We start from the raw sequence: 22,060 nt of genomic DNA on the forward strand, positions 1-22,060 counted from the left end.
GAAAGTGTATGCCCATCCAAGCCAAGAACAGCCAATTTCTCTAAAAGAATGCTGAGGGAAACAGTGTCAAATGCTTTACTAAAGTCAAGGTAGACAACATCTACAGCCTTTCCTTCATCCAACAAGTATGTCACCCTGTCATAGAAGATCAGGTTTGTTAAACAGGACTTGCCCTTCATAAACCATGCTGACTGGGCCTGATCACCTGGTTGTCCTGCATGTGCTGCATAATAGAACTTAGGATGATCTGCTACATCAGCTTCCCAGGCACTGAAGTCAAACTGACAGGCCTGTCATTTCCCAGGTGATCCTTCTGTCCCTTCCTGTGTATGGGTGCTACATTGTCTGACTTCCAGTCAGATGGGACCTCCCCAGTCAGCCAGGACTTCTGATAAATGATGGACAGTGGCTTGGTGAGCACCCTTGCCAGTTCCCTCAGCACTCTAGGATGTACCCCATCCAGCCCCATAGATTTGTGCACATCAATGTGGAGCAGCAGGTCACTGACCATCTCTTCATGAACTGTAGGGGGGATATTTTGCTCCTTGGTCCTGTCTCTTGGCTTGGTTGGCTGACTTTCCCCAGTGAAAATGCTCCTATTACTAAAGACTGAGGCAGAAAAAGCATTAAGCACCTCAGCCTTATCCTTGTCTTTTATTACCAAATTTCCTTCTGGATCTATTAGGAGATGGAGGCTCTCCTTGGTCTTTCTTTAATTGTTAATGTATTTATAGCAACCCTTCTTTTTACCCTTTACCTCTAAAGCCAGTTTGACTTTTATCTGGGCTTTTGACCTTCTAATTATCAACCTATACAACCTAACCATGTTTTTATACTCATTGTGAGGGGTCTGTCCCTTCTTCCAGAGGCCATAAACTCTCCTTTTTTCCCCTGATTTTAAGCCAAATAGGGATTCAGCCAGGCTGGTCTTCTTTGCCTCCAGCTCATCTTACAGCACATGGGGATAGCCTGTTCCTGGGCCTTTAAGATTTCCTTCTTATAAAGTGTCCAGCCTTCCTGGACTCCTATACTCTTCAAAACCGACTCTCAAGGGATTCTATCAAGTAACCTTCTAAACAAGCTGAAATCTGCCCTTTGAAAGTCTAAAGTGTCAGTTTTGCTGCCCTGCCTCCCAAGATCTCTATGAATACAGAACTTCATAATTTCATGGTCACTGTTCCCCAGACAGCCTCCAACTGCCACATGCTCCACAAGACCTTCTCTGTTCACAAACAAGAGGTCCAGCAGGGCTCCCTCCCTGGTTGGTTCACTTACTAGCTGTGTGAGGAAGTTATCCTCCATATATTCCAGGAACCTCCTGGATTGTTCCCTCTCTGCTGTGTTGTATTTCCAGCAGATACCTAGGAAGTTGAAGTCCTCAACAAAAACAATGGCAAGTGACCACGAGATTTCTCCCAAGTGCTTATAGAATGTTTCATCTACCTCACGACTCTGGTTGGGAGGTCTATAGCAGACACCCACAGCAGTATCAGCTTTATTGGCCTTGCCCCTTCAACCTAATCCAAACACTTTCAACCCCATCATCACTGTACTTAAGTTCTGAACATTCATAACAGTTCCTAACACACTATCCTTCCCTGTCTATCTCTCCTGAAGAGCTTGTAGCCATCAATTGTGGCACTCCAGTCATGTGAGGTATACCACCCCATTTCTGTGATAGCCACTATGTCACAGCTTTCCTGTTTCATCATAGCTTTAAGTTCCCTGTTTGTTGCTCATACTCTGTGCATTGGTATAGATGTACTTCAGGTGAGCTAATGATCCCAACACCTTTTTGTGAATGTGGGGACCACTTCCAACCAGATCTTCTCAGGTGTTTCTGTGACTTCTAAATCATGAACAGCCCTTGCCTCTTCATTTCTCATTATATGTCTATCCCTTGTTATCCATATCCCTTGTTATCCACTGAGAAGGCAGAGTCTTCACTAGCACAACATCCTACAAGCCCTGGCATGCTTCCCTTGGATTTATTCATAACTGGCCCAGTTTTATCCCCTTCCCTCTTAGAAACTAGTTTAAAGCTCTGTCAATGAGCCTTGCTAACTCTTGCCTCAGAATTCTTTTTCCTCCAAGATAGATGCATTCCATTTGCTGTCAGCAAGTCTTGAATATCCACCCATAATCAAAAAAACCCAAATCCCTACCAATGACACCAGTCCTGGAGCCATGAATTCATATGACGGCACTTACTGTTAATTCCCTCTTCCATCCCTGCCAGTGGAGGGATAGAGAACAACCTGTGCTCCTGGTCCCTTAAGCAGTTGCCCCAAGGTCCCAAAATCCCTCTTAATTGTTTTTAGGCTTCTACTAGCCACTTCATCACTACACATCTGAAATACCAAAAGTGGGTAATAATCCAAAGGCTTCACCAGGGTGGGAAGTTTGCATAACACGTCTTTAACCCGTGCCACAGGGAGACTGCAGACTTCTCTAAGGAAGTGGGTCTGAACGGCATATCGGGCCCTCTGTCCCCTTCAGGAGGGAGCCACCTACAACAATGAAGTGTCTTGTTTTCTTTTTGGAGCCAGTTCTGATGCTTGGTCTAGGGTGACCTGGTCTTGGTGACACTTCTGACCTGGGTGAACTAACCACCTCTCCACCAGTCAATTCCTCCTGCAGGGCTCTCCACTTGTTCTGCAAGAGGAGCTGATGATGATGATGATGATATGAGGTGATGGAGCACAGGAGGGATTTGCTTGCCTCCCCAAGCAGAGTCTTATTTTCATCTGCCCTCATCTCTTTGGTCTCCTACTCCTGCCTGGTAGCAATAGGAGGAGGGGATCCTCTGCTTTTTGTGGAGCCTCCACATGCTGCTTTTGCCTCAGGGAGCAGCACTACCTATTTATCTCTCTCTCACACTCCCTGATACTCCTTAACCTCTCCAATTCCTCCTTAAGCTCTTCCACCAGGCTGAGCAGATCATTCACCTGGCTGCATAGGACACAAGCATTGTCTCTGCCATCGTCTGGTATAAGTGACGATCTGAGGTACTCCCAGCAGCCAGAGACCTGCACAGCTGCATATTTACCTGAGAGCTCTGTCTGGGTTCCCACATTTTTTCTGCTGCTGATTTTTGCATGAGTGGTCACTATGGTTATTTCCTCTGAGAGAGTGATGTCCACTAACAGAGTTAGCCCACTATTAGGGAAGAGGGACCTGTTACTACCAACTGAACACACCTCCTGTGTGGCACACCTCCTTTCTCTGTTTTCACTCTCTGCGTAGGGATCTCGAGACAGTTGGACCTGCCTGTGTGACTATCCTACCAAACTGCCACAGCACACCCATAAGGCTCACCCACACCACCTGGGTTTGACCTTACCCAGTACAAGGATAAATCTGCAATCCCTGGGCTCCTGGGACATTTAAGTACCCCACAGTGGTTGTGGCTCCACCTGCACCTGGCGTGTCTCTCTCCAGAGACTGGGTCTGATGGCTGCTCTTGAAGACTAAAACTCTTCTAAGTCTAAACTAAGACTCTCTCTTCTTATCCCCAAGGAAAAATATCTATCAGCAACTATGAGGTTATTTTGGAGGTAGAACTCTAGCAATTTTTTCAAATGAAGCTAATGATTAAAAAGTCATAGAAATATGTACTAGATTTCCTGTCTCCACAGTGCTCCTGGTAAATTCCCTAATCCCTGGAGTCTTGCACAAAGGCTGCTGCACTCTCTCTTTCACTCTCATGTGATGTACAATCTAGTGAAGAAATTTGGCAAATGTCTTTCAATACAGGAAAAACTGGGCCTCAGCTTGTCTTCTTGTGGAATTGTATCCAAACTCATATGCCCAGGGGTTTTAAATGGGTGTAATTCTTACCAATTAAAAGTTTTATTTCTACTGTTTTGGAATCCGGGTCTATACACTGTTGCCAGCACATCTGCACATGAATTTGAATGTACAAATTGAATATGAATTAAATATACAAATAACAAAGCTGCAGCTCATTCATTTTGCAAGCATTATTTCTAATGACAAATAGGACATGGATGAATTAAAGCTGTTCTATGATTAGCTATTGTGAAATTTGGAAATGGCTTGCAACTTCTTTACCTGAAATCCTTTTTGATAATTTCCAAGATATATCATCAATATACTCCACGCCTTTATTAAATTTGATGAATTTTGAAATTCCACATTTTAAACATGAATTAACACATCTACCCCTTCAGATAGATATTGATATTGAGAGTTGGGCAGAGAGGAACCTCATGAGGTTCAACAAGGACAAGTGCAGAGTCCTACATCTGGGGAGGAACAACCCCCTGTGCCAGTACAGGCTGGGTGTCAAACTGCTGAAGAGCAGCTCTGCAGAGACCTGGGAGTCCTGATTGATAATAAGCTAAATATGAGCCAGCAATGTGCCCTTGTGGCCAAGAAGGCCAATGGCATCCTGGGATGCATCAAGAAGAGTGTGGCCAGCAGGTCGAGGGACATTCTTCTCCCACTCTACTCTGTCCTGGTGAGGCCTCATCTGGAGTACTGTGTCCAGTTCTGGGCTCCTCAGCTCAAGAGGCACAGGGAAGTGCTGGAGACAGTCCAGCACAGGGCCACCAAGATGATCAGGGGAATGGAACGTCTTTCATATGAGGAAAGGCTGTGCGAACTGGGGCTGTTTAGTCAGAGGAGATTGAGGGGTGATCTTATTAACACTTCAATATCTAAAGGGTGAGTGTCAGGAGGTTGGGATATCCCTTTTTTCTATAGTAGACAGTAACAGGACAAGGGGTAATGGGATGAAGCTGGAACACAAAAAGTTCCACTTAAGCATAAGAAAAAACTATTTCACTGTGAGGGTGAGGGAGCAGTGGCACAGGCTGCCCAGAGGGGTTGTGGAGTCTCCTTCCTTGAAGGTCTTCAAGACCCACCTGGACATGTTCCTATGTGACCTGATCTAGGTGAACCTGCTTCTGCAGGGGGATTGGACTAGATGATTTCTAAAGGTCCCTTCTAACCCCTACCACACTATGATTCTATGATTCAATGATCCCTCAGAAAAACATGTTGACAGTGAAGATTTTTTTGCTGTCCAAAAAGAGAAGATGAAAGGGAATCAGAAGGTATTTTTGAAAACACACCCTTTTCTAAGTATGCATAGTAACTGATTAAAAACTCCTTCAGCATAATATTAGCAAAGGTTACAGAATATGTACTTCTTTTTTCACAGCAGCATTGCTGTTTCCACAATTTACATTACATAATTTTGAAGAGAATGTAAAAAAGATTACATGTGTTTTCAGATGCTTTTCGAAAGAAATGTTTCAAAATATACTTTTTCATTTTTATTAGTGCAGTTTTGTTATTAATAAGCCAAACAGGGACAATTTCCTTTTCAATTTTGATTTGGTAAAGGCTTTAAGTCATACCTTAAAATGGTTATCCTCCCCATCAGAGCCTCATAGCTGTATTCAGCAGCACTTGTGTTAGCATATCCAGCACAGCTTAGCAACAAGCAAATGCTAAGTCCTGACAAAGAATGCTAAGTTCATGCCACAGAACATGTGTTAAATACACTGTCATTCTCTGATGAGTCAGGGCCTTCCTCACTTCCACAGATTTCCACAGAAATGTGTCCTATGTATTCTGTTTGAGTCATTGCAGAACTTGCTTATTTGCAGTTTACAATCTCAGTATTAAAAAATAATTGTCTTTTTTTCCAAAGGGTTGTGATTTTAAGGGAAGAAAGGAAAACTAAATGTTATTGTCCAAATGCTACACTCTGAGTCAAGTGGATCCATCTAAAAGAGAGCCACCAAAAGGTGCAGCAATCTTCTAAAAGACAGGATGAAGTAAGCAGAGAGAGAACATGAAGAAGCAGGATATTATCCTCCTGCAGTACAACTGACTGCACCTGCAGACTCTACTGACAACCAAGTGTGAAAGTGACGGAAACATTTCCTAGAGATCCAGAAGGGACTTGCTGAGATTGTTTCAATGCAGGAAGCCCTGGAAGCTGTTGAACTAGATGGGCTTACTAGAAGAAGGCTGAAGGAAACTTTCCTGCAACAACTCAGTGAGAGACTTACTTTCAAGTCTTGGTATTTACTCTTTTTCATTACCAATTCCGAGTTTTCCTTGATTATGGAGTTAACTTATTCTAAACAAGTTACTGTGCTGTATATAAAAAAGCAATTTTTTGAGACTGTCAGCTATTCCACTCAGAGGACCTATATGAATCATGCTCTGTCATACCAAGTGTAGTTTACAGTTTGAATAAACTCTCAGTGGTCTATCAAAGTTAAGCCTTTGCAGCTACGTCTACTACTGTATGGATTGCAGCCCATGCAATGAGAAAATTCTAGAAATTGTTTGAGGGCAAAAGGTTGTTTCATATTTGGGCAAATCAAGAGATTCTTTCATTGAAAAGCTCATCCCTTAGTTAATAATAACTGCTGTTCAAAGAATGGCACTATACATACACAAGGCATTTCTTATTTAACACTTGACAGAAGAAAGCCTATATCTATCTGTCTAGTAGGTTATCAGTTCCTCTGCTATTCTCCCATATTCTCTTCCTTGTGTTGTCTCCAAAGAAGCCTGGTGTTTTGATCTGAGATCGTATGCTGAAATACTGACAGCTGTTTCAGTGCAACCAGTCCATCTTTCTTTAACAAACCTACAGCTCCTCTAGCGGGGCAAAATTTGTTAGGTTCTGGACAGCAATAGACACCCAGACCAGTCACTTTGCATCTTCCAGCCCAACTTTTTCAAAAGGTTGTTTTCCTCAGAAGACTAAGGGGAGGGTGACATTCTGGTAACAACTTCCTCTGCTGGTTTCAGCTAACTTTCCTCATCTGTAGGTTCATATTTGCATTCTTCAGATGCTTGTTTCCAGTATCTAACAGCAGCAAACTGCAAGTACATCTATAGATGTACTTTCCCTGTTCAAGTGGTACAGAATTCCAACGCCATATGCAATACAGTATTTTCATGTTTCTGCTTCCAATGTAGAAGAAAGGAATAAACAGAAAGGAACAAAATATGGCCCAGGTGAAACTGGAAGAGCAGCAATAAATCATGTTTCCTCAGTGTGATATAGGAGATAGAAAGGAAAAACGGCTGTGCCAGCTGTCCAGATTAGAACATAGTTAATGGCCTAAATTTTACACTTTTTCCTCTTTAAAAAATGGTCAACAAGAAAGCTTAGAGTGACACCAAAAGCTGGGACCTAAGGTACACTGCAAGATGCAGCAGTAAACATAGTTTCTATTTCCAAAAACTAGCCAGAAACATTTGCACCATATCATACCACTAATGTTATTTTCTTTCCCACTTCTTAAAAATGTCTCTTTTTACTTAGTCATATTAGAGGGTCGAAATACCAACAACATTTAAAATAGGCCACTGTATTGGCAGACTGCAAGTGATTGTGCATTTCAGTAACTTGTCAACTAACGCTAGATTTTCTCAGTTACATCACCCACTGTTTCTTCCTCTCAGTGAAAATGTGTCTCATTACAGGTAAATGACTAGGTGTGCTATTTTTAGGGGAAAGATTTTAATTTTATGAAATTTTCTGATATTATGTCTGGAAAAGGAAATGAGTCACTTTTAAGACAAAAATGGTAGATAGAGTCTATGCTTACGCTTCACAAGACACAGAAGACTTTTGGCAATGTTTCTGTCTTTGAATACAGTAGCAATGCAGCTTTTTTTCTAACTGTACGTGTGATATACTAGATGTAGACAGTGACTCAACAAATGCTGATCCTGTATCAGATCTTCCATGAGTTTTAAAGAAACTAAACTTCCTTGAAAATGACTATTCCATGGAAAATCTCTTAACAAATTCAGGTCTCAAAAGAGGAGGTAGAAGAATGTCCTTTGAAGCGAGGATACAAGTTCAAAAAGGCTACATAAGCTGACAGGAGGGGGATGTAGAAATAAGTACTAGTAGCTGGTTGGGAGAACTCTGGTCAAATACTTGTTTGGACTAAATCATAGTCTCTTTGTAAACATAGCAAAAGTACTCAGGCTATGCCAACAACAGCCTTTCCATACCTGAAACCATAGCCTGAGTAAGGCACTTTCGAAGTCTGTTGTATGTGCACATTGTATCTTTTTCCATTTTTTTCCAGCACTACAGCTGTTTATTATGATTTTAAAAGAGTTTTCCAAATCTTATAATTATTTTCAGTGAGGACTGTATATGTTAACGCATTTTTTAAATCTGAGAAGTACCACTGAACTAGATCAATTCATGATCAACTCAAAGCTTTCTGGAACAAGCTTGGAGGGATGCCCTATAATGCTATGTCAGAATCAGTAGGATAAAAATCCTTTGGTGTATGCTGTTAGGGCTTTCTTGATTTTAACAGTGATGACAGTGAAAAGGACCACATTGTAATGTGATTTTGGGGTTAAAAGGGTATTCAATCTCTTTTGAAAACTTTAATTCTGCTTCCAGTAGTGGCACGTGTTGCAGCGATTGCTTGAGCTCCCTCGGTCTGTTCACCCAGTCTTTCACGGCTCTCCACAGTCCACAGTTAAATTGTCTAATTATCAAGCCCCATTATTAACCTCAGATACCACAGGAGTTGAATTCCATGCTTTTCCATAATGATGAATTTTTTAACCTCATCACTGAGACTCTAAAACCTTATTTTATTCCTAGTAGTATGGAAAACGAAGGCATGTTTTTTTTCTGGAAATCCCTGTAAATCATCACTATGACTAACAGATGCTTATCATGTGTCTTCTATATTTGTATCATAATCTGGAAAAGTCACTCTCTTCCTCAAAATGGATGTCTCTTTTCCTACAGTATTCATAACATACAATTTTTACTTCACCAAAGTTTCAACAAGCATCAAGACAACTTGAATCTTTTTTTAAAAATGGATCCCTGACAGAATATTAGAAGTTCTGCAGATCTTATAACCACCTGCATTTTTAAGGTACCTCAAACATGTTCAGTTCTACTTAGCTGTCATCAGAATTTCTTGAGATTTACCTGCTGCATCCATGTTTGCATTCCAGATGTATTATCCCATGGCACTGCCACTTCTTTTAGGTGCATTTTCATTCATACTGTTCACACTTGTCAACTAATTCACCTTCAGTCATTCATATCTTTTAAATGCTAATGTGTGCCATGCTATGCAACAACATAATTATGTCTTTTAGAGGCTGGATAGTAATTTTAACTGAATGGAAAAATTCAGGAAGAAATGGTGGTATAATCATTTATGTAAGTTATAGTACATCTATTTATAGCACTACACAGCCTTTTAATGACAGTGTGTTGGCATAACTGAGAAGCCTTGCACAAAGCTTGGACAAAAAAACTAACAATATTTAATTGCATTTTATATGCAAAAATTAATGGGACTTCAGCTAACATCAATATGTTATTCATATGCGACCAATGCTAAATTGGGTTGTGACATATTGTTGGTTCCTCAAACATGCATATATTAATTTACAAGAACTCTAGAAAACGCATATGAGGAAGAAAAATTAGCTTACACAAAATGAGAAAAATTGAGAGAAAGTTTATCACAGGACACTCATAAGCAATCAACTCTCATTAGAAAGGCATATATTAATAGAGCAACAAAAGACTACATATAGAAGAAAGATTTAAAATAAAAAGCTTACATAAAGACAAAAACAAAAGCTTGCGATTTTGTTCAAAATTATCTTGGTAGAGCAATTAAAAACACTCCAGACACCCTTGGAAATATTTAGAGAGTATTTGCACATCATAATAATAGTCCCAGGCACACGAACACTTTAATCTTCTATTTTTATAACTACTACAGCAAGCTGAACATGTTTTTTTCCTATTGGAACCAGAAAAAAAATATTCATTCTTAATGTATGGTGATCATGCAAAGGTGTATTTTAAAATAAACTCGAAAAATACCTTAAAATGAAGGCAGGCTACCAGTGCATTTTTTTTTTTTTTTAATATGGAGAGGAAACAGAGTTGTTATTAATTTAAAATCCCATTCTTTGCAGACAGAGATTGTCCACAAATCTCTACATTGTAAAATCAGAGATGAGGAGTTATTCATTTGGAGTAAACCTCTTTACTGTAATTGTGCTTTTAAAAGAGTGTTGTCAGTGTGGATTGTATTATAGCTGCACATAATTGCTATGAGCAATAGGCCTTTAAAAAAATAATAATTAAAAATAAAGAAATATAGCCTCAGTTTTGGCAGCATATCAGCTCTGGGCTGCATCAGGGTTTCCTTCAATGCTCTAAAGGGCATTACTAAAGGTGTCTGTGACAGCCTGACTCACGCACCAAGCCACATGTGACCTATAAAGCAAAGGGAATTTAACAAAGTCAAGTTACATCCTTATTATGCCTCAGTCCTCTCACACCTGGAAGATGACAGTAGCCAATGTAGCTTGAAGTGGGATGGAAGACAGGTGCCAAGATCTCCTCTGGCAAGGGTATTTCTAAAGGATCCCGTATAAGATTGGAGAAATGGAGTCTTTCAAAACTGGCAGGAATAGAGAAGAACATAAAATCATTAAAAAGCATGCAAAAGAATTCTGGAGAAGGGATTTTCTCTGAATCATAGAAACAAAAGATCTTTATTATCAGGGAATTTAAACAAAGTTGGTGGGGCCAAAGGAAGGTTAAAATGCACTGCAGAAAGACTGCCAAAAAGCTAGATAACTTCCTTAATTCAAATCAACAAGAAGAGATTGGAAAGATGAAAAATTATTAATTCTGCAGTATGAATCAAAGAAGCTGATACAAATTAATGTCACAGTAGAACAGGTTTTACAGCAAAGTGACAAAATAAACAGGAACCAATTTTCTGGGCCATTTTTTTCTTATGATACAAAATTATTCATAACAACTAGGTGGAAGATGGACTGTGAATAGCTATAGAAGGGTCTCAGAACACACACACAGCATATCCACCAGCTGTTACCAAGAGCTCTCTTCCAGCCTCCCCCACACAGCCAATCATTATGGTCCCCACCTCTCTTCTGTGACACCTATGTTTGCAGTGAGTGTGGGTGGTAGGATTTTGACAGCAGAGAAGCTGCAGAGATGGACTCTATGGGAAAAGGTCAGTGGCTCTACAACAGACCCACTGACAACACAGCTGAGCCCATCATCAAAGCTGGAGATGTCGCTAGAAAAATATGTGTCAAGAAGGGCAGGAAATGACAAAGACAGAGAAGGAAACAAAAAGAGTGGGAAATAGCAGAGGGAACATCAAGGTTGGAGAAGGAGGAAGAGCTCCATGCTGAAGCAGGTATCGACACTGCAGCCAATGGTGAACAATGCCAGAGTAGGTGGGTATGCCTGACAGAAATGCAGACGGTGAGAGCCTATGATGGTGCAGAAGAAAATTATGAGGAAGGAGCATCAGCAGAAAGAAATCATTCTGTACTGATCACCAATCTGCCTCCTTTGTCTCAGTGCACATTCTTATGTTCTTTATTTCTAGCAATCTCTTTTACTCTGCTTTTCAATAATTTATCTCTTTTGGCCTATTTAGAGTATTTAAAAGAAATATATTTGTCCTCTGAGACTCTCATGTGGTAGTTTAAATAGTCTTCAAGTCTCCTCATGGCCTTTTAAGATTATCTCCTAAATGCTGTTTACAATCCGTTTCCTATTTTTTTTTGTAGTTCCTTTATTTTAAAGATAACATTAATTTTGTGTTGTTTGGGGTTTTTTTTTTCCCTCTTAACTATACAGGGATGCTGATATACAATGTTCAGGAATAAATCAAGGCTTATTTTCCTTATGGGATGTCTACAATTAGCTTAAGGAACTGACAAGGTGCTTAGCTTAAAAATTTTATCCTAGTAAGCTTATTTCACTCCTATGCATGCTATATCATAACCCATAACATAACATGGACCATGACAGTTACCCAGACCATATGGTTGTGACTGAAGCCTCCTGCTGTTGTTTTATTTGCCATAGGTAAAGATATTCTTGTCTCCCTGAGCAGCTCCTTATCCTTAATGAGAGGCTGAGAATTTAAAATAGTGGGAACCTGACTTAGCTTTTGTGTTTTAGTGTTTTCAAAAGAGTTACAGAATCACAGAATCTTAAGGGTTGGAAGATGACCAAAAGAGCATCTAGTCCAAACCCCCTGCCTGAGCAGGACCACATGGGAACTTGTCCAGGTAGGTTTTCAATGTCCCCAAAGAAGGAGACTCCACAACCCACAGTCTGTTCCAGTGCTCCATCACCCTCACAGTGAGTAAGTTTTTCTTTATGTTTCTTTGGAGCCTCTTATGTTCCAGCTTGTACCCATTACCCTTTGTCCTATCATTGGATGTCACTGAGAAGAGCCTGGCTCCATCCTTCCTTAACATATTGGTAAAAATTAGTGAAGTCACTCCTCAGTCTCCTCTTCTCCAGGCTAAAGAGTCCCAGCTCACTCAGCCTTTCATCATAAAGGAGATGCTCCACTCCATCATCTTTGTGGCCCTGAGCTGAACTCTTCCAAGCAGCTCCCTACCTTTCTTGAACCCCTTCTAATACACTCAGGATGCCATTGGCCTTCTTAGCCACAAGGGCACATTGTTGAGTCACGGTCATCCTGCTGTCTACCAGGACCCCCAGATCCCTTTCCCCTGAACTACTCTCTAAGCGTTCATCCTTTGCACAGATTGAAACTGGTAAGTCCTCAAAGAGTAAACCAGTCCTGGTTTTCATAGGGGGAAAGATCTCCCTGAAAGATTCTCAATGAAAAAAAAGTATCTTAAAAGAAGAAAGATATGCATGAGAGATGTATGAGATGTCCCAACAGATTAAGAGGCACTGAAGAAGACGCTGATTTATTGTCAGAGACATGAAAGAAGGAAATAGAATGATACTTAAGAATATAAAATACATCTAACTTAAAAAAGAATATAATACTAATTTACAAGAATACCTGACAAAGACTAAGGATGTCACAAATGCAAATTATAGAATAAAAAGAATGATGAAGTTATTTACAGGGTGGTTTTTAGGTATTCAAAGTGGCAAATTTGGGAGAAGTCTGCCACAATTTTTTGCTCCATGAGATTTCGTTACTTCATTAGGAAAAAGAAAAGCCAATGCACTGGGTATAAGTAACAGTGTGGGAGAAAGACAACATTTAATTTATTAAAATACAGAGCACCCGCAAATGCATGTTTAGTTGTAAGTAAAGGATTCTTGCACATTCTAAAGAATCAGATTATGAAAGAGCCTTCGATTACAAGCAGTTGCAACAAAAGCCCTATTTGGCATTCAGAGGGAAGTATGTAAGGTTACCAAAATGCCATGACAACATACTGCCTTATAATTCCAGGGTGTAAGATTTCAGGTATCTTCCAGACTTCCCAGTAACAGAACATCAACATTGCAAACATTACAGCTCTTTTTTTTCCACCCTCTTAGACTGGGATAATATCCTATGCAAACAGCTCAATTGCACTGAAAATGAAAGCATTTTAAATTCCAGTAAACTGCCAGAAGCAATTTTCTTTTTTCTCACTTTAGGTGGAGAAATCATAGAATCATAGAATGGTAGGGGTTGGAAGGGACCTTTAGAAATCATCTAGTCCAATCCCCCTGCAGAAGCAGGTTCACCTAGATCAGGTCACATAGGAACATGTCCAGGCAGGTTTTGAAGACCTCCAAGGAAGGAGACTCCACAACCCCTCTGGGCAGCCTGCGCAACTGCTCTGTCATCCTCACAGTGAAATAGTTTTTTCTTATGCTTAAGTGGAACTTTTTGTATTCCAGCTTCATCCCATTACCCCTTGTCCTGTTACTATCTACTATAGAAAAAAGGGATGTCCCAACCTCCTGACACTTACCCTTTAGATATTTATAAATGTTAATAAGATTACCCCTCAATCTCCTCTTCTCCAGACTAAACAGCCCCAGTTCACACAGCCTTTCCTCGTATGAAAGACGTTCCATTCCCCTGATCATCTTGGTGGCCCTGTGCTGGACTGTCTCCAGAACTTCCCTGTCCCTCTTGAGCTGAGGAGCCCAGAACTGGAGACAGTACTCCAGATGAGGCCTCACCAGGACAGAGTAGAGAGAGAGAAGAACCTCCCTTGACCTGCTGGCCACACTCTTCTTGATCCACCCCAGAATGCCATTGGCCTTCTTGGCCACCGGGGCACATTGCTGGCTCATGTTTAGCTTATCATCAATCAGGACTCCCAGGTCTCTCTCTGCAGAGCTGCTCTCCAGCAGTTCAACCCCCAGCCTGTACTGGTGCAGGGGTTGTTCCTCCCCAGATGCAGGACTCTGCACTTATTCTTGTTGAACCTCATGAGGTTCCTCTCTGCCCAACTCTCAAGCCGGTCGAGATCCCACTGAATGGCAGCACAGCCTTCTGGGGAATCAGTCAGTCCTCCCAGTTTGGTGTCATCAGCCAACTTGCTGAGGGTACACCCTGTCCCCTCATCCAGGTAAATACTACATATTTGTACTAGATTTTGATTACAGCAAATAAGCTAAACCAGCTTGTCCTGCAATTATGATCTACTATATTTCAATTAAGTGCATGGTGCCTTATGTAGCCACACTCTGAAAGCAGGAAAACTACTGTGTAGAATGAAGTGTTGAGAGATCAATTAACAGTAAGGACTGTTCCAGCCTAGGACTTGTAGAAAACAGAACAGATTTAATTGCTGATTCTATCTGACCTCCAGTAATTTGATTTTTAAACAAACTTTGAGAAATGCAAAGGTAAAAGGACAATAGCACATTACATTCGAACGACCTCTAAAATGTCAAATTTAACTTAACAAGAAACATAATGTTGCTAAAGTGTTGAAAATTTACAGAAAATGACCTGGACCAACTGGGAAGTATGAAAACAAAACATATCAGAGGTCTGGAAAACATGGCCTTTAAGCCACAATGGAAGAAACTGAGCTTGTTTACCATATTAAAGGGATAACTGAGAGGAGAAAGGTCAATATCCTTCAGGTGCACACAAGGCTGTAACAAAGAAGAAAGGAATAAATCTTATTTCCATCCACCGTGATTTGCATTCACAGGCCTAGATTGCATTGTGGGATACATAAGTTAGGCAACGGGGAAATTATGCCTCAAAGATAAAAACTGAGGGGAATAGATTGTCTAGGAAAGGTGTAGAAGATCCAGATTTTCAAGAGTGGGTTAGACAGACATCTATTGAGGATGTTTCAAGTATACTTTGTCCTGCTACCAAGCGAGGAGAAGGATTAAATAACCTCTTCAGGTCTGGGACTTATTTTTCTACATTTTACAGAAACATTCAGAAGTAGGAATAAAACCTTTTTAAACTATATTTTGAAAAAAAAATTTAGTAGGTCTACTCTACTGTACTTCTGCTCATGAAAATCAGGTGAACATTTCAGTTCAACTGAAATATCTTCTTTAAAAAGGAACAAATTAAATTCACAAAACAGGTTTCAGCAGATATGTTGAGGAGAATGTAAAAGTGGTAAGTAATTAAATCTGTGGACCTTTGCTTTCTTTCTCGCTTCTCTTTTTCCTCTTTATTCCATTTTGAATCTCTATCATCAGAAAACACATTGAAACTGGAGGACCCTGGAAAGAATTCATTACTGGCTCTGACAAGGAAAGTGTCAAGTTTCAGTGAAATAAGGAAATAGAGGGAGAGGAAGTTCAAGGGAGGGCATTTACTTTCACTACTACTGCATTTTTAAAAGGTTAAACAGATTTCTATCGAGATAGCAAATTTACACAAAGCTTCATTTCAACCAGAGCTACCTGAAGAACTAAAGCAGTTGTAATTTTTGAGTTTGCTTCTCTTACTACTGCATTCAGACTCTTAAAGCAAGAGGACATTTGTTGATGATAAAAACAACTGTTCATGTGATAATTTATATTTATACAAACATGATTTAGTGTTGTTCAACATTTTGGTTTAAAAATTAACACAGTAGCACAGATTGAATGGTTTACAATCCAACTTCCTGGCATATTTGAAAATACAATTTATGGAGAAACATATTTTTATGTTGAGTGCTTTGGGTAGTATGTCTGAGACATATCTTTCCTTGAAGTTATTTGTTAATCTCAAAGAATAAATAAATGTAATGCTTCTAACAAAAAGCTACTCACCTCAATGTCCATATACTTTGAGAGCTGTTATACATAACCTTGCTTCAGGTAAATTAATGCCCAAGCATCTAAGGTTGGACATACACCTTTTAGACCTAACAGTATCAGCACACCCATATCACCTCCGAACAATTCACCACCAGCTGCTCCACCAGAAACAGGCAGTGGGCACCAAAAAAAGAAGCAATGGGTGCTTGTTGTGGGTGATTCACTGTTAAGAGGCACCAAGATACCTGACAATGAGATGAAGAGTCATGAGAGGTGCTGCCTGCCAGGAGCCAAAGATCCACGACATGGCTGAGAGTGTCACATGTCGTTGGGGACATGGGCTACTATCCCCTAATCCTCTTCCATGCCGATTGTTCTGCAAGAGAAGGCAAGTCAGGACCTAAGAGTCATGGGACTCCTCAAGAGTTGGGGGCCACAAAGCAAGACCTGAGATCTCACCAACAAAGAAGTATGAAATCATGTCAACAAGTCAGAGTAAGTTTGGTTACAAGTTCTAATTGAGAAAGAATATGATTTGGACCAGCCAGATATTTCCTTAGTTTGAATAAAGATGGCAGGGACAAGTTGATGCAGCTGGCAGGCTGCTTCCAATTATTAGGAACAAGTGCTGTGTGTTAATCAATTGAGCCCTGTGTGATCACATGGGTGGAAGTAGGATATATAAGGAAGTAGAAGTCAAAGAAAAGGTGGCTTTGAGTCAGCTCTGTTGGTTGTGCTGTGTTGTCTGTGTGCATCCTTGCATGAACCTCCCTTACTTCTCTACATTCTTATATGAGCATCACTTGCTTCATCACAACAGTGAGGATAACCTCTTACAGACAGTAACTTGAGTAAGCCACAGTTCAGTGATCTCCACTCAAGTATCTTCTGACAGCGAGGTCTGAGAGCAAGCCATAAAGTCATATCTGTGGGTCAGAGTCCAGATGAAGAAGTTAAATGGCACAGGCATGACTGCACTGCAATTGTAATGTAGCTAAGATAGGGACCAAGAGTGATAGCCTCAGAATAAAAGCAGCTCCTAAGGGAAGGAGCAAGGACACTGTACTGTTACTCATTACATCTTCTATCATAACAGCTCTTGTTAGCAGGCTGGCCTTCCACACAATGATCTTGAGCTCCAAGAAGGCAGTAGAGTGGGTTTATAAACTTGTGCCATCTACCAATTGATATGTACTTTTGGTTGAAAGAACCTGGAAATAGTATATTTTCCAGAGTTATCTTTTTTTTCCCTAAGAGTGTTTCCTGTAGATTCAGAGAAATGCTAAATGAAGGTAAGGATTTGAAGGGAAGAGGAAAGAAAGGCAATATAACAAAAAGAGAAAGGGAATTGATTTACAATGTGAAGTTAGAAGTTTTATCTAGCTAGGCCACTGACAAGGATAGGAACTTTCAGAAACATCTCAATTTAGGCAGATTGCTGAGAAGACCTTAAGATAGTGAGTACACCTCTCTCCATAACCTCTGTCCAATAGACCAAGGAGGACAAATATGGTGGCACATATGGTTAAGATGCTCCCATCTTAAGTTGTTTAACGTACATGCACTGATGGTGTGAATGTTCATATGGACAATCACTTGAACAAAAAATGTTAGAAGTGACACCAAGGAGATATTTAGAAGTGACAGAATTATTAACAATGCCAGAAAAATACAGAACTACTTGTGAGCAGCACTACAGAAGGTATTTAAAATACCAAACAGAAATTAGATCAGGCTAAAATCACCTATTTACATTAATTAAGTATGATGGAAAGCAAAACTCTTGCATGATGCTGCTAATAAGGCAAATGTGACCTATAGACTTGTAAAGCTCAGTAACCGACTGGGATAGTAAAAGCCTGGAGTATTTGCTCTGACAATAGGTGCTGTGCAGTGTTCCACAGCCACTTTTTGAGGCTCATAAGTCATTGGGAGCAGGAAATTGTTTTTCCAGTTGCTATTATATTTATTGGCTAGTCTATTGTCTCAGACTTTTTTTCAGCACAGTGATGTGTTTAGCACTATAAAAGCATCAACGGAACCAATAAGCAGCATGAAAATGAATCACAAGAGGAAAAAAGGTAACTGCAGTGCAAACTGATAACTCCTTGATGAATTGGTTGAAATGTTTGCAGCACTAAAGAAGAGGGTCCAAGAATTATAATCCAATATGGATGTGCAAGAAAAAATAAACCAAACATCTGAAAATATTATATTTTTATGGTACATACAATGCAATAAAAAAGAAATCCACCCACTTTACTGCTTTTTAGGTGTCTGCCACTTATAATATCATCATCTTTGCCACAAATTATAAATACTTCTTTCGTAAAACTGCAATGAAAGACTTCTTACTGCCAAATATAGAATGTATTAAATTCATGTAGGACTTCCCCTAAAAGAAGATACTAGAATTCATTTTTTCTTGTTTAGTATCTTGTTTAGCAGGTTCTTAAATTCACTTTTTGGATCCTTAACAAGTGACCTACTTTTTGTCAACAGTCTACACTAAATGTTTCTTAATCCAGAAGATTCAGAAAAGTAAAATTAATTAGCTATAGTCACCTTGTTATTAGAAAAATTGCTGTTGAACTAAATCAGGTAAAAACAAAGCTCCAGGAAGGGCAGAAAATTCAGACAGCGTTAACCCTGAGGTCTTGTAAACTCAGTACAAAGCACATGGTAATGGCAGTACTGTGTTGCAGGGCTACAATTTGTCCAGTTGAGTCCTGAAAATCTCTCTGTACACAGATTCCACCACCACTCCAGGCAGCCTTTCCCACAGGGCTTAATCTCACTCTTGGGGAAGAATTGTTTACCTCCTTCCTGACAGGAATTGCCTTGTCACAGCTCATAACTATTGCTTCACATCCTTTCACACCTGAAAAATCTTCTCCATAAGTTTCCTTCATGCAGTAGATGGATGTTAGTTTTCAAACCCAAGCATTTTCTTTTGCAGGCTAAACATCCTGAGTTCCCTGACTTTCATCATCTGACGTGATCTCCAGTTACCTAATTACCCCTGTAGCCCTTCAGTAGACTCTCCAATTTCTATTTGTATACTCTACCTATCTTCCACATGGTCTACTATGCAGAACTTTGCACTTAAGTTCTTTCTCAGAATAAACTTTAATTTTAGTAATAACATGTAGATTAATAGAAAGGATTGGCACTCCACCCGTAGGTGGGTATACAAATACAGCTGGAACAGAAAATGGATTATAAAATTTCAAAAACCAAAATGGACTTATGATTTTGCTGTTTATTAGCCTTGAAGCCATGTGGGGAAAAAAAGAAAAAGAAAATGAGGAAGCCCTTACAAAAAACTATTCCACGTTCATGAAAATATTAGTAGCTTACATTTTGAAATAAATTAATTGAACTTATAGGTATCCACATTTTATATATTAGTACCAAACAATAGATTTCAAATCTTTCTGTTCTTTATTCAGAACACTAATTTGCAGAAATGTATGAGATTTTTCTGGTTTATATTAATTTAAAATCAATTTTTAAATATTTCAGTTACTGTAATGAATGGTGTGGCTTCACCATGCTTCAGTGAAAAAAAATAAAATCTCATTCAATTTGAAACCTCATTCATTTTCAGCTGCCACCTCAGTGTTTTTTCTAAAACTGTCATTATACTGCCTCCTTTTCAAAGACAGCATTTTAGAGAACCCACTGAATACCAATACCTTACAAACTCCTCCCTGTGATGTTGTAACTTTTTCCCAGTGTATATTCCTCTGTCTCATGATGCAAACACCAGAAGAGAGAGAAGAGCAATTACGCTAACTGCTTGTCAGAGTTAAGATCTTGCACTCAGTGTTAGTGAGTCATTACCTCTCCAAACTGTCAGATGGGCTGTATCAGTGAGTTAAATAACGTTATGAGAGGCTATTTTAAATATATATCACAAATATATATAATCACAAATATATATCATCACAACAAGCTTGGCTGGTGTTCTGGACTCTTGCTTCACCCTGGCTGCCAGGAACTGGGTTTGTCCAGCTGTGCAGAGTGACAGGGCCCTGGCTGTGGAGGTGTCGTCACCCATGGCTTTCCATTCCTTTGGGAGCCTTAGCTGTGCCCTAACAGAAATAGACAGTGCTGTGGGTTCAATATGTCTAACTTGTACCTTTGCATATATGCACATCCCTATCTCACCACATAGTAATGTACACTGGTCTCCCATAAAAACAATTAATTTGGTGTTAAGATTCTTGAGTTTTTTTGCGTAACTGTTAAGTGGTAATTCAATATACTTATCTGTTGATACAATCAAAATAGTATTCTCAAAAAAGCTATTCAAAGACACAAAAAAAACCCCACAACTGAAAACCAATAGTTGACAACATTTGTATGAGCCTAATCTCAAACAAAATAAGAGGAAATTCATGGAATAATTTGAAACATAAATTGCACATCTTTTAAAAACAATTATAAAAGACATGATGTCTATGATCTGGATAAATTTTGAGCCCTAAGCTTTTATAAGCACATCCTACACTCTGCTTTTGCATAAAAGTAGCTTGTGTTACTTCTCCCTCAAATTAAAATTTTGTTACTAAAGAGATGTAGAATCAAGGGTCACGTTACAACATTTCACAAACTAACAAAGGCTTTGATCAAACTGGTCATTTTTCAAAATGCACCTGTTCCTACTGTCTCAATGTATCTCAATCTTCTAAAACTAGTCCGTAATACAATTGACTTGCTTCCTCAAAAATAACCATGTGAATGATCTTTTGTATCTTCTTGGGTAAACAAGCAGTATTGAAAGACAGACTAAAGTACATACAACTAAAGTTTGCAAAGTATGTTAATTCTAATGGAAAAAAACTCATCAACTCATCAAATTAATTCTCATTTACCTTATTTAAATATCTAGCATCTATAAATGTCATAATAAAGAGGTACACCTCCTTGTCTTTTTGGTTGGAAAAACTGTGATATGAAATAAAGGACATATCATAGGGTTGAGAGGATAAAGACTAAGGAAATCTATATAAGAAGATCTGATAAGCTAATGGTTCATTGGAGATCAAAAAGACCATTAACATTCATAGAATACTTCACTTCCATTTAATATATGGCTATATAAGTGATGAAACTAATGATTTACAAAGCCTGCAAACAGCTCATGGAGGCAGAGATGGAAACTTAGAAATGCCATAAGCTCTTATACAATCCCTTCTGCAATAGTATTTTATGAAGATTTTGCATCTAATGATCAAAGCCTGCCTTTACTGTAAAATGTCCTCCTTAAGACTACTTTAAATGTTTTGCAGCAACTTCAGTCAGCATGCAACCTAAGTGCCCAGAAGAATAAGGCTAGCTCTCTGAACAAACATAACCTGTTAAAGTCCTGGTATGGACTCTCCATTTGATTTTTCTGAAAAAAAAAAAAAAAAAACAAACCCAAACCCAAAAAAACCCTCCATTTAAAATGGCTACAAGTATTTCTGAGACACACATGACAGTTTAGGTCACTTGGGACATACATCTGCACTTCTTGTGACAACAGAAATGTGTCAGTGAAGGCTCTATTGTTTGACCCTTTACAGTTCACAGAAGTTTGAGTCTGGTGACTTTCAAAGCAAAATACACCTAACTTTTTTACTACTCAATTAAATTATTTGTATTTCAAATGTTCTTAAATGGAGCACCTATCTGTCAGGATGATAGGCACTGCAAAGAACTTACAAAGAGAAGAGAACTACATAAAGCAATCAGAGAAGCCTTTTATTCATCTGCTACAATAAATGACAGTGTCATTATGTAATTCCCCTAGCTCCCCTTAACGTATCTGACCCCTCAAACTGTATCACATCAGTATTGTAGTTTCAAATATTTTTTTAAAACAGTGCAGTAGTATCTTCTCACAGTGATTTTGCAATATTGGTCTTGAGCATGAAGAACTGAAGATTTCCAAAGTGCAGATGTACATGTCACAGCTCATTCAAAGAGGACAACAAAACAGAATCCACTCAG

General features: G+C 39.3%; 1 protein-coding gene across 5 annotated transcripts in view; it reads right to left on the reverse strand.

Moving 5' to 3' along the window:
• Positions 1-22,060, reverse strand: part of ADCY2 (adenylate cyclase 2) — a 200,122-nt gene that overhangs the window by 84,179 nt on the left and 93,883 nt on the right. The window lies entirely within an intron of this gene.

The sequence above is a fragment of the Colius striatus genome, chromosome 4 (genome assembly GCF_028858725.1).
Source record: "Colius striatus isolate bColStr4 chromosome 4, bColStr4.1.hap1, whole genome shotgun sequence".
NCBI lineage: Eukaryota > Metazoa > Chordata > Aves > Coliiformes > Coliidae > Colius > Colius striatus.